Raw genomic sequence first — 12,552 nt, 5'->3', positions numbered from 1 at the left:
TTTAACTGAGCATAGGGCTGTTCAGTTAGAGACATTTCCCAACCTTCCTTGCATTTAGGTATGCCTATGCAATTGACTTCTGGCCAGTGGGATGTGAGTGGAGGTTATGTGTGCAACTTCTGGGTCCTACCCTTAGTAGGAAACAACTTATGCTGTGTCCCCTACCCCACCATGCCTCTTCCTTTATCTCCTGGATGGGATGCAAATGTGGTAATAGAAATTGTGATGGTCTTCTTGAATCCAGACCTAGGAACCTTATATTGAGGATGGCAGAACCCCTCCATCAGCTTGGGCCTGCCTATTGCTGGACTGTGATTTGAGAGGGAAATGGACTTCTACCTTTCCCAAGGCATTGTATTTTTAGGTCTTTTTATACCGCAATCCATACAGTATCCAAGGGGAGATGTCAGGAAGGCATTTGAATATATGGACCTGGAGCTCAGAGAAGAAATTTGCAAAGGTGATATGAATTTGAGAATTCTTGACATGTAGGAATAATGAAAGCCATGGCTGTGGATGAGATTGTCTAGAGGGAGAGATTACAGAAAGAGGAGGAGAGTGGTCTGGGGTAGAGCCCTGAGGAATTCATACACTTAATGGATGGATTTTGGGAAGATGAGTGATCAAAGAAAACTGAAAAGGCTCAGTTAAAGCAATGTGAAGAAACCCAGGACAGAGCAGGCTCACAAAGTCCATGAGCAAAGAGTGCCTTAAGAAGAAGGGAGCAATGAGCAGTGCTGTACTTAAACAGTGTCCTTTAGTGAGCTTTCACTATGCATTGGCCAGCTTGGCCAATGATAGATGGAGTGTTCTTGTCAAACTAAGGGCTTGTTTGCTAATGAGGGTTATTATTGGCTAATGCAGCTTCGTAAAAACTATGCGTGTCTCTGGCAAGAGCACGGAAAAATCTAATTATTTCTCAATCCAATTTTCATGATATATTATCCAGAAACACTAAAAATTGTCAAACTCAGCATGATGCTTCATATGAAACCCTAAACAACTCTAAGTTTTTTAAAAATCATTTCTCTGGATTCTAAAAATTTCTTTTTTTTTTTTTAAATTCAAACTTTAAAATTTTTCATTTAAAAAATCATATAAAATTTACCATCTTCACCATGTTTTTGTGATAGGTATACTCACGTTATTGTGAAACAGAGCTCCAGAACTGTCAATCCTGCCAGACTGAAACTATTCCCATTAAACAATTCATCATTGTCCTTCTTCTTGGCCCCTAACATTCCCCAGGCTCCTTTCTGTCTCCATGAATTTGACTTCTCTAGATACACTATATGGAAGGAATCATTTAGATTTGTTCTTTTGAGCCTGGCTTATTTCACTGAGCATAACGTCCCCAAGGTTCATCCATACTAGAGCATGTGACAGGATTTCCTTCTTTTTAATGTTGAATATCCTTCTACTGTATGTACATATGTAGGGTAAACACACCTGAGAGCAGTCATTGAAGCGCACCCTGAGAATGACCCAGTAGGGCAGATGCTCTGAATGTGTGTTTTAAACTAGGGAATCTGGTGGTGGCCAACCTGGAGATTTGTTCTTTGTCTATGAGGGACATCTGAGCCCCCTACTCATCCCGTGGAACTTGGGCCATATAGAGGATTGAAGTTCAGAGTTTTGGGTTGGCTGAAGGTTGCCACGTGGAAGTCGTGAAGGGAAGGGTATTCAGTGAAAATGCTACGTAAATGCATGCTGCTTGCAAGCAGTTTTCCTGCAGATGTAGGGCCCAGCCCGCTGCTGCCACCAGACTGTTTCTGTACGTAAGGGGGTTCTCCTGTCCACCCTGCTGCCACTGTAGCTAAGGCCCTAATAAAACCCCAGGTCTCATTTGCTAGCCTGGGGTCTTTTCTTCCGCCTTTTGACCCTGGTGCCTTCCCTACTGAGGTTAATAGCGGTTCAGCACAACAACATACCACATTTTGTTTCTACAAATCAATTTTAAAAGAATTCACCTTCTAAACTCTTATTCCTCTGGTTAAGTTTCTTCTGGCCTGGTATACCTAGGAAGCAGTAGAAGAGAGATGGCAAATTGGGTATCAGCTGTTATAAGTAGAATTTTCAATGCTACAAAAGAAGTAGCACTTGAATAGAAATTTCCTCAGCAAGGCAATTTACTACTATAGGAGGGTGTGGCTCTCAGTGGAACAATGGTGAGTGCACACGAGGACAAGGAGGAGAAGGGTTACTTATGCCTGATGGAGGTCTCCCCTACTGCTGTGTCATTCCCCTATTGGCTAGGGTTAGACCGCGTAGTCTATTCTAATTCTGATTGGCTATTTTAAGGGGAGAAGGGGTATGTAAGCTGGTGTGGCAGGGTGGGTAGTTTGGTGGGAAGGATGGTTATGGGCAGGTCAAAGCAGGTAGGCAGGGGTTAAAGCAGGTAACCAGAGCAGGTGACTGGAGCAGGTGTCAGGGATGAGTCAGGACGGGGCAGGGGACTGGAGAAACAGATGTGAACTACTCATTAGAACTGGCTGAAAGGTTGTTTAATGAAACTATCAGGAAGTTAAACTTTAAAATAGAGAATTAAAGAACAAGAGAGCTGAATATACTGACATACTGATACTTTGAAGAGAAACTTGGGGTTTGCTATATCTAACATCAACTTTCCTCCTCCTCCTCCTCTTTCTCTCTTCTTCTTCTTCTTCTTCTTCTTCTTCTTCTTCTTCTTCTTCTTCTTCTTCTTCTTCTTCTTCTTCTTCTTCCTCTTCTTCTTCCTCCTCCTCCTTCTTCTCTTCTTCTTCTCCTCCTCCTCCTCCTCCTCCTTCTTCTTCTTCTTCTTCTTCTTCTTCTTCTTCTTCTTCTTCTTCTTCTTCTTCTTCTTCTTCTTCTTCTCTTCCTTCTTCTTCTTCTTCCTTCTTCCTCTTCTTCTTTCTTCTTCTTGTTTCTTCCTCTTCTTCCTCTTCTTCTTCCTCCTCCTCCTTCTTCTTCTTCTTCCTTTTTTTTTTTTTTTTTTTTTTTTTTTTTAGAGATGGAGTCTACTGTGTTGCCCAGGCTGGAGTGCAGTGGTTTGATCTAGGCTCACTGCAACCTCTGCCTCCCAGGTTCAAGCGATTCTCCTGCCTCAGCCTCTTGGCCTCTTGAGTAGCTGGGATTACAGGTGCATGACGCCACTCCACCATGTTACTCAGGCTGGTCTTGAACTCCTGACTCATGATCCACCTGCCTTGGCCTCCCAAAATATTGGAATTACAGGCATGAGCCACAGCACCTGGCCCCTTCTTTTTTTTTTTTTTTTTTTTTTTTTTTTTAAATCTGACCACCTTCATTCCATAATGTAGACTGGGTGCTCCCACTACTGACTTTCTTCAAGAAAACAGACCCTCTGCCAGTAGTCACTGGCAAACTTTTCCTGCAAAAGGCCAGATAATCAGTATTTTTGGTCTTATGGTCCATAGCGTCTCTCTAACTACTTAACTACTCACCTTCAGCAAGGCTACCTGTCTCTTGCATTTTTGTAGCTATTTATATATTTGTTCACTGTGTGTCTTCCCTGTTAGATTGCATATTTTGAAGGCAGAGGCTGTCCCCTCCCACTCTCAAGGAATTCCTAGTACCTGGCATATCACCAAACATGCAATGAAGGCTTCACATGTGACATTTCCTTGTGCATCATGTAATTGATGGGTACCTATAACTAAGGGAATATGGCATCTGTTGACTGGCTAACTTCCTCTTAAGTTGCAGGAGTGTCCTTGCAATGTCAAGCAATTTGGGAAGGACATATTTTCACACGTATTTGCCTAGAGGACAATCTACCGCTGTATAAAATATTGGTATGTCATTTTAATCTGTGACGTTTTCTACAATAAGACTTTCTCAACCAAATGTCTAATAACCCCTTCTAACTGTCAGGGGTTTGGCTGTCAATGAGCAGGAATTAAAATAAGAATTTATGACAATTTAATAGCACTTTGAGGGAAAAGGGCAGAAGTATTCTCAGGATAATGCAAGAGTTAATGGCTCTGTATTAACATGAAAATTAAAAAAAAAAACATTTAATCCCTCCTCTTTCTGTTTCTAGTGATTTCAGAGCTCTGAAATCGGACGTGTGTTGCTCTTTACACCAGGGCCCTGGACAGTGGGCAAGTGGGCTGCCCACTTCTCTTGGCTCTGCTCTCCCTTCTGGGTGCCCCAGCATGGGCTGCGTCCACTGGAGGGGACCCTTTTTCTAATTCATACATGGACTTCTTAAGGGCTCGTTGTGCTAGGCTGACTCCCGCGTCATTCGACTTTTGTAGAACTTTCATCTGGTGTGTACAACAGTCTCCTGCCTTGTCTTTCTGTCTGAGTTTTCCCTCAAATAATCCCTCCTCCAACTATTGTAGATGAACCTCATCATTCTCATATTCAGAAAACATCACTGGATGCCCGACACACTGACAGGGAACTACAGAGTTCCTAGCCTGGACTCCAGGCCTCCTCCTCTCGCCCTGGCTTGGCTGCCTCTACCTCCCACCAGACATTATACTTGATCCACCTGAGCTGGACACTGCTGGCCTCCCAGCATTATGGAGCTAGTGATCAGTAACAATGGAAAATCTTTCAACTTGGTGTGTTAAGAAGCAGAGCACAGATCTACCTCACACCGTTTGAAATAGCAATCTGCTTCCTGATTCTGGAGGTCAGATAGAAACAATTCTCTGAAAGAGTGTTGAAAGCACTGGTTATTCACTTGGATCCTACAGCTTGGCCAGTGATAGATCTATAAATGCCATGAAAAGCCAAGATTGATCCTGATTCCCTGGACAGGCTTAACCAAGTGTGGTAACAGTTAACGCTGGTCCAGTTGCATCTAAAGCCTGAACGTTGCTTCTGCTGAGTGTCAGAGTCACAGACCCACGCTACAGTTCTGGAGAGGAGGCTTGTGTTTAAATCTAACATCAATAGATTTATGGATCTATACTTGGGAGGTTTGGCAAGGTGCCATTTTAGGACCTAAGGAATTAATTGAGGGGAAAGGCCTTGGCTATATTAGGATCAATCACAGAGCATTAAGCCAAGGATTCTATTCTTCTGCTTTAAACTCTAATGGAGTTTACTTCGCTAGATTTCAGACCTGCTCGGTACCTAGGACACATTTTTTTTTCCTTCTAGTTTCTCCCTATTCTAATGGAACTATTTGCTCCGTTGTGGGAAAGGAATAAGATAGATATTTCCATTCTGAAAACAGATAACTTGTCTAGTTTCACAGATTTACAGATGGAAAGAAATTTTGCCCAAAGATGAATCATACCTCAGGTCTCACCCATATCTGATTTACAGAATATATGGGTAAGATTTTGGACCTAGAGTTGATGCTGGAATGGATTAAGACTTTTGAGGATGTAGGTTTGGGGTGAAATATATTTTTCCCATGAGAAGGATGTACATTTTAATGGTAGGGCTGGGTGGGGGGGACTGTTAACTGTGTCCCCCAAGTTCATGTGTTAAAGTCCTAATCCTCAATACCTCAGAATGTGACCTCATTTGGAAATCAGGTCATTGCAAATGGAATTAGTTGAGATAAGATCATACTGGAGTTGGGGGGCCCTAATCTAATTTGACTGGTATCCTTATGAAAGGTGGAAACTTGGACACACACATGACATGCACACAGGGAGAACTCCATGGGAAGATGAAGACAGATATTGCAGTGATGTGTCTACTGTTAGACACCTATGTTACCCAGACTGATCTCTTGTTAACTTTGCCCAGATAGTTTTGGCTTTTCCTCCATTTTGGTCACATCAGGAGTCAGCTAAGGAACAGCAAAGGTTGCCAGCAACTATCAGAAGCTAGGGGAGAGGCATGGAATGGATTCTCCTTCAATAGCCCTGCTTACACCTGATCTCAGATGTCCAGCCTCCAGAACTATGAGAAAATACATTTCCGTTGTATAAGCCACCCATTTGCGGTACCTTGTTATGGCAGCTTTAGTAGACTAATATAGATTCTGGCAGAATTTCAAGCTTCATGGACACAAAACTTCTCTGAAGATTGTCTTCATGCCTAAGTTAATCAGCCCTAAGTAAATCCCTCCACTTTTTTTTTTTAAGTTTTAAAATTACATCATTATTATTATTATTATTATTATTATTATTATTTGAGGCAGGTCTCACTGTGTTGCTCAAGCTGGAGTGCATGGTGCAATCAAAGCTCACTGCAACCTCAGCCCCCTGGGCTCAAAGTGATCCTCCCACCTCAGCCTCTCAAGTAGTTGGGACCACAGGCATGCATACCACCATGCTCAGCTAATTTTTAATTTTTTTTGTAGAGATGGGGTCTCCCTATGTTACCCAGGCTGATCTCAAACTCCTGGGCTCAAGCAGTCCCCCTGCCTTGGCCTCCCAAAGTGCTGGAATTACAGGTGTGAGCCACTACCTTGGCAATCCTTCCATTTTAAGAAATTCTGAAATACAGAGGAACATATCACAGAATTAGAGTTTAAAATGTCAGCGAGGGTTGGTGTCACCACAGAGTCTCTCTCTGAAGCCACAGAATGAACAACCACAGTTCAGAACCCACCTACATGGCTGGGCTTTAGGGTTAAGCATCATTGGCATCTGTTGTGACCCATAGTAGATTATCTTAAAAATAAAAAACCCTTTTGAATGTAGTGAATTTCTGAGTGTTTGCCAAGCTCCACTTATGATGTTCTCTTGTTAACTTTGCCAAGATATTTTTGGCTTATTTTCCATTTTGGTCACATCGGGAGTCAGAAAAGCAAGTCCATAGTTTCCTGGTCCCCAGGGGCTGGGGCAGCTTTAAGACTGCCCACCGTCTGCTTCTACGAAGACAGCTGGGCAGAGAGTTGGAGGCTTCTTGTGCAAAAGATGTGAGGTTTGTGTCATGGGCTGCCACTTAAGAGGATTTTGTTGTAGTAAGAGCTGAGCTCAATAATTTCCTTTTTGATGGAAAGGGAGGCTGGGTGCAGTGGCTCACGCCTGTAATCCCAGCACTTTGGGAAGCCGAGATGGGTGGATCACCTGAGGTCAGGGGTTCGAGATCAGCCTGGCCAACATGGTGAAACCCTGTCTCTACTAAAATTACAAAAATTAGCCATGCATGGTGGCGGGTGCCTGTAATCCTAGCTACTTGGGAGGCTGAGGCAGGAGAATCACTTGAACCCAGGATGCAGAGGTTGCAGTGAGCTGAGATCATGCTATTGCACTCCAGCCTGGGTGACAAGAATGAAACTCCATCTCAAAATAAAAACAAAGAAACAAGAAACGGGGCATTTTTTAAAGGTGAAGCACATGGGGAAACAATGTGTCCAGACTAGCTGTGGAGCCATCCCAAATCCTTGCAAATATTAGAGAAGGTAAATTAAATGTAGTTCAACAAATATGAGGTTAGTGTCAGAATCCTTGACCAGGGAAATATGGCCATGGAGACACATCGGTCTCCTCTGAACAGGTTGCTGAATCTGATTAGGAAGGAATGCATCCCTGATTGTACAATGCCTGGAACCCATTGCAATACCACCCAGGATACCACCATCAGCTTGCTCTTGTCTCAGTGAAGACCATACTGTCCGGTGTTCTACAGCCTTGGATGTGAAAGAATTTATAAAATCTGGGGCTCTTGGGGATGGATGATGCTAAAGCTCTGAAGAAAAAAAATACCAGCTGGATCTCGGTGTTTACTGCTCCAACCTGCTCCTTCCAAGCCAGATTCCTTAGTGTATGCATTTGTTTGCTTTCAGAAGGTTAGGACTGCCTCACCTGCTGATTTGCCTACATCACGAGGGTTGGTAGGACTAATTTGTTCAGCTGGAGTGGGTTGTTTTCCCTAGTGGGAAAGTGTTTAAGGCTTCACTATATAGAGAAGGTAGAGAAGGGTGTAATGGGGAGTTCTTTTGCTGTATAGGGGTGGTCTCTATTATAGGGAGAGGGGAATTAGATATGTGGGGGGGCTTTAGGTGTGAAATGCTCTCAGGAGTTGGGGATGCCTAATTAACTGGATTCATAGATGAGAAAGAAAGGAAGGGGCACTCCATCTTTTATGTACAGTCAGGAAATAAGTTCCTCAAAATATTTTCAACAGAGAGAATTTAATGCAGGGAATTGGTTGGACAGGAGGAGCTGAGAAGCCGCACAGGGGATGGTGAGGCAAATTAGAAATGAATAAGGCAGGAAGCCTCTAGCAGCTGTGGCCTCAGAGGTGGGATTAGCCAGAGACCAGAAGCTGGGGCATGAGGTGGAAAGAGAAACCAAACCAGGGCTGCTGAGTGGGAGCTGGAATTGTGGAGGAGGGTGCTGTCTGATGGGAGATGGAGCTTCTGAGATGCTGCTAGAGGCGAGAGGAAGACATGGCCTGACAGCTCCCCATTCTCAGCACCTTTTGCTTACACCAATTGCTGGAAAGCCATTTGCCAAGGAAGGGAAAAGAAGTCAAGGAGACAAAGGGCCCAGATGGAGCTGAGAGCAGACAAGCACGTGACTGGCATGACCTTGATGAATGAAGTGCTGTGTTGGGTGCCTTAAAGGGGCTTCTGTTAATGTGGCCGTCATGTCGTTGGAAATCAGAAATGTGCATTTAGCTGTCTAAGGTCACATGTGAATGCGAGTTCTCTGGCTTGGGTTCTCTAATACCATGGTGATTAGGATTTGCCCTTGTGAGGAAGAAGCAAACAACTGCCTATACTCCCTGTGGGCAAGGGCTTGCCAAGCTGGGCATTGTGGTCATTAAGGATGCTGGCTGGGAAGGAGCTGGATGAGACGAAGAGGGATACAGTTGAGGAGTTGTACAGGTGAGTCATGCAGGTGGATGGTGGCTTAGTGTTCCCTCCTGAGCTTCATGGGCTCTCTAGCCTAGCTGAGGTCAGGTCGAGTAGCCATCACCCTGTGATAAAAGGAGGGCCTGCTCATTATGGTAACATTTCTTTCCCTGGTAATGCTCTGAGCCTTTGCCCTGGATTATTTGTGGGAGGAGGCCCCATAGACAGGCCAGGGCTGGGAGAACAACGGGAAGGCTGGAGGTGATGTCTGCCCAGCAGATACTCCACTGGGTTCCCAGCAGCAATATTTTAGGAGCAGCCATGTGAAAAACGAGACAGTGGGTTTTGGCCACGGTTCGGGTCGTTGGGGGAGAAAGTGAGGGAAACCTCCAGGTTGTGCCAAGATTTCAAAGCAGGAGCGACAGCTCTTTGGCCCAAGCGCAGGCACAGCCCTTGTTGTGATGCGATCTGCCAGGCAGTGGCTACATTCTGGGAAGACAAAGACAATGTCAACCTCCAAATCCTTTGAGCTCATCTCTTTTTGACTCACAGTTGGATCTCTCCCATGAATGACACTTTCTGGAGATTTGGAATGGATTTTCCTGTTGCAACAGTGTTTTCTAGCTGGCTGCCTAATTTAAGTGGTGAGTCTGCAGAATGTACAGGGAGGATTTGAATTCAGATAAGGCTGCATAGATTGCAATGCTGACAGATTTATGCACAGCATCGCAGGAAGATCTCCAAGTCACTGAAAATATTTCTGCAGGTCACCGTGTACTCTTTGCATGGGACATAATCTATACAAGTTTTGAGTGCTCCATGTTTTCTCTAGAGGAATGATTCTGAAATATTTTTATTAAGTGGTCGAAACTACTTTTCCTAGCCCTTTTCTTTCTCCTCTCATTTTCTGTTGGTTCCTTCTGAAAGGAGGGAGAACCATTTTATCTGTGAAGCAGCATTGAAGCTGCAATGCCTCATGCTCCCCATTGCTCCAGGGCCTGAGGGTGCTTTGCATGACTGCTCCAGTGGATGATAGGAAATGCTGCTTCGAAGATTGTTAACCTGGATGCATAGAAAATTTTCTTAAAATAAGCATTGACTATTGAAAAAAAAAAGAGAGAGAGAAAATCAGAAATGGTACCTTGACTCCACACTTCTAACCCAAGCCTGTATTCTGGTAGTTTCCTGATGCTAAGGACATTAAGCAACATGTGTGTTTTGTTTTGTTTCTGAAATCTAGGATTGAATACAGACCATCTATTTTGGGTCTGAATGACCCAGTCTGGCAGTGGCTGGTCTCATTCCATTGGCCAGTTTGGTCCGAGAAGCATTTCATTAATTACACTCAGTGCAACAATGTGCCCAGGACTCTGCTTCTGTGCTTGGACGATAATCCCACTTTATAAACAATCCACTTTATTTAGCGCAGGCCTTCAAGAAAACACCAGACACTGACGTGATGAATTGCTCTCTTGGGAGCAGTGGTGGGTGAGACTGGGGAGGAGGATAGGAAGTGAGAATTTGGTCTGTTGACCAGGAGACCGCAGCGCACGGATCTGCTTGTGCACTGCATCTCATTGTCTAGGATAATAGGGTTCCACAGCCTTGCCCTGACAGGAGCAACTCGGCGTTTAATGGCAAGCTGATGGCCCGCAGTCCTTCCAAGCAGCCACATGGATGACAGGCAGGCTCATCCACAGTGCCTGCAGGCCTTTCCTGGTCTCTCAACTTCACTCCTTCAGCAAGTGTTTGGCAGACACGTCCTCCTTGTTACCTTCTGTAGTAGGTGCTGGGGATACACTGGGAGAAGGTTCTTGTTCTTAAGGATCCTACAACAAGCCAGTGATTATGGGAGAAGTGGTAGAATGTGGGGGGATTCACAGTGTGGATTCCCAGCGTGAGCACACAGAGGAGGGATATTCACCATGGGAGGGGGAGTGGAGGCTAGTGATTAGCTGTCGGCATTCATTCTCTGGGAACTCTGTTGACCACTGCTTCTATATTTACACGGAGTAAGTTCTAATTTAACCATGAATTTCAGGAAAACCATGATCACAGAGTTTCTTTCTCTGTCTTCCTTTCTTATCTCTTTCTTCTTTCTCTCTCCTTAGGAACAGCAGTCTTTTCAAAGTTAGCTCAGAGGACTGGAACCAAGCCAGAACTTCCAAACAGTGTTGGAGAAGGTAGGATGTGGAGAAGCACCTGTGTCTGATGGTGAAGTTAGAGACAGAGATCCTGAGGCCCAGCGTGATTGGAAGCAGGGCATAAAGACAGGTGAGGAGCAGAGGCTGCCTGGAGGCTGAGGAGCCTGGAGGTCAGGAGGCCTGCAGAGGGGAGAAAAATAGAATCAGGGTCGGGACGAGTGCCCTCCCGCCGCAACAAGACCTGTTGGGCACCAGGGAGCCTCCTGGCCTGAGCTACGCACTTGTCACACACACACTTCCCAGCAGGAGTGACTGGACCCTGGAGCTCCCCTGAGGCCTGCAGGTGGGAGCGAGGGAAAAATGAGGTCGGTGTGAGAAGTTTGTGGAAGCACGGGTAGGCCTGGACTCTCATTTGTGCTGTTTCGTGGTTTATTTCCTGGCTCTAAGCAAGGAAGTCCTGCAAACTTTTGATGAGTTTGGTTTTGCAGTAACTTCTTAGAGCGCTCAGAGCATCAAGGAAGAACATTTCCTCGAGATGCTGAGGCGTGGACTGGCTTTCATCTCAATTTTCTTCAGCTGATTTCCTTCAATATTGTTTCTCTCTTTTCCTTTAAAAAAAGAAGATGCTGTTTGTTTGGTCACACGGACTTGTGGTTACTCACCCGTGGAAGGAGGCCACCCCTCGAGACACTGGCAAGAGCAGGGGAAATTCCTTTCAATACCAGCCCCGAGGAATTCTCATGATCCTGGTTTCCATTTTGGTCAAATTGAAGATGAAAGGACTCGATCCAGCACTGAGGAGGACTATAATTTTGATTCCGAAGGAGGCAGAGCTAGATGAAAAACCAGGCCAACCTTTTATCTGGAATGAGAGTGGAGAGGCGCATCCTGCTACAGATGGAGCAGCCCTTGTGTGAGGAATTCCTGCTTCAGGCCCCGTCTCGAAAATCAAAGCGTTGCAGGTGAGGAGGAACTACCATGAGGCGGCAGGTTGATTTACTTATTTTTCCTCCAGAGTCTTGTTAGATAACATTACTGGGTGTCTGCCTTGTTTTTGGATTTGTGTTTTCATAATAATTTTAGAAATGCAATTAGTAATAGCCACTTTCCTAGAGAAAGTTTCCAGCTGGTAAAACAGGACAAGCTGTTTTGGATAATCATGAGCCTTTCCATTGGAAGGATTCTTTTTCATACCCCTTCCTCCCGGCACCTCTGATACACGTAATTCCACGAACTTTCTCGCTTCTCGACTTGGTGTTCTTTTAAAATTTTTCAATTGTGATAATATATACATAACATAAAATTGAACATCATAGTCATGTCTTTATTTGTAAAATTATTTATTTATATATTTGAGACAGGGTCTTGCTCTGTTGCCCAGGCTGGAGTGCAGTGGTGTGATCACAGCTCACTGCAGCCTCCACCTCCTGGGTTCAAACAGTCCTTTCACCTCAGCCTCCTGAATAGCTGGGGCTATAGGCTCACCTCCCCACACTGGCTAATTTTTTGAATTTTTTGGTAGAGATGAGGTTTCACTGTGTTGCCCAGCCTGGTTTCAAAAACCCGGCCTTAAGCAGTTCTCCTTCCTTGGTCTCGGAATGTGCTGTGATTATAGACATGAGTCCCCGTGCCTAACCTCCAGAAGTCTTTCCATCCTCCCAAAATGAAACTCTACACAATAAATCCTAA

The 12,552-nt window shown here is 44.7% G+C and overlaps 1 long non-coding RNA gene across 1 annotated transcript in view; it reads left to right on the top strand.

Moving 5' to 3' along the window:
• The window catches only part of LOC141584383 (uncharacterized), an 85,895-nt gene that overhangs the window by 24,096 nt on the left and 49,247 nt on the right, over positions 1-12,552 (top strand). The window contains exon 2 of the long non-coding RNA XR_012517415.1: positions 10,831-11,825. This is a non-coding gene — a long non-coding RNA (uncharacterized LOC141584383). The remainder of the gene's footprint in view (positions 1-10,830; positions 11,826-12,552) is intronic.

Source organism: Saimiri boliviensis, chromosome 4 (assembly GCF_048565385.1).
Source record: "Saimiri boliviensis isolate mSaiBol1 chromosome 4, mSaiBol1.pri, whole genome shotgun sequence".
Classification (NCBI taxonomy): domain Eukaryota; kingdom Metazoa; phylum Chordata; class Mammalia; order Primates; family Cebidae; genus Saimiri; species Saimiri boliviensis.
Note: the sequence above shows the minus strand (reverse complement) of the source record. Positions and strands in the feature narration are given on the sequence as shown.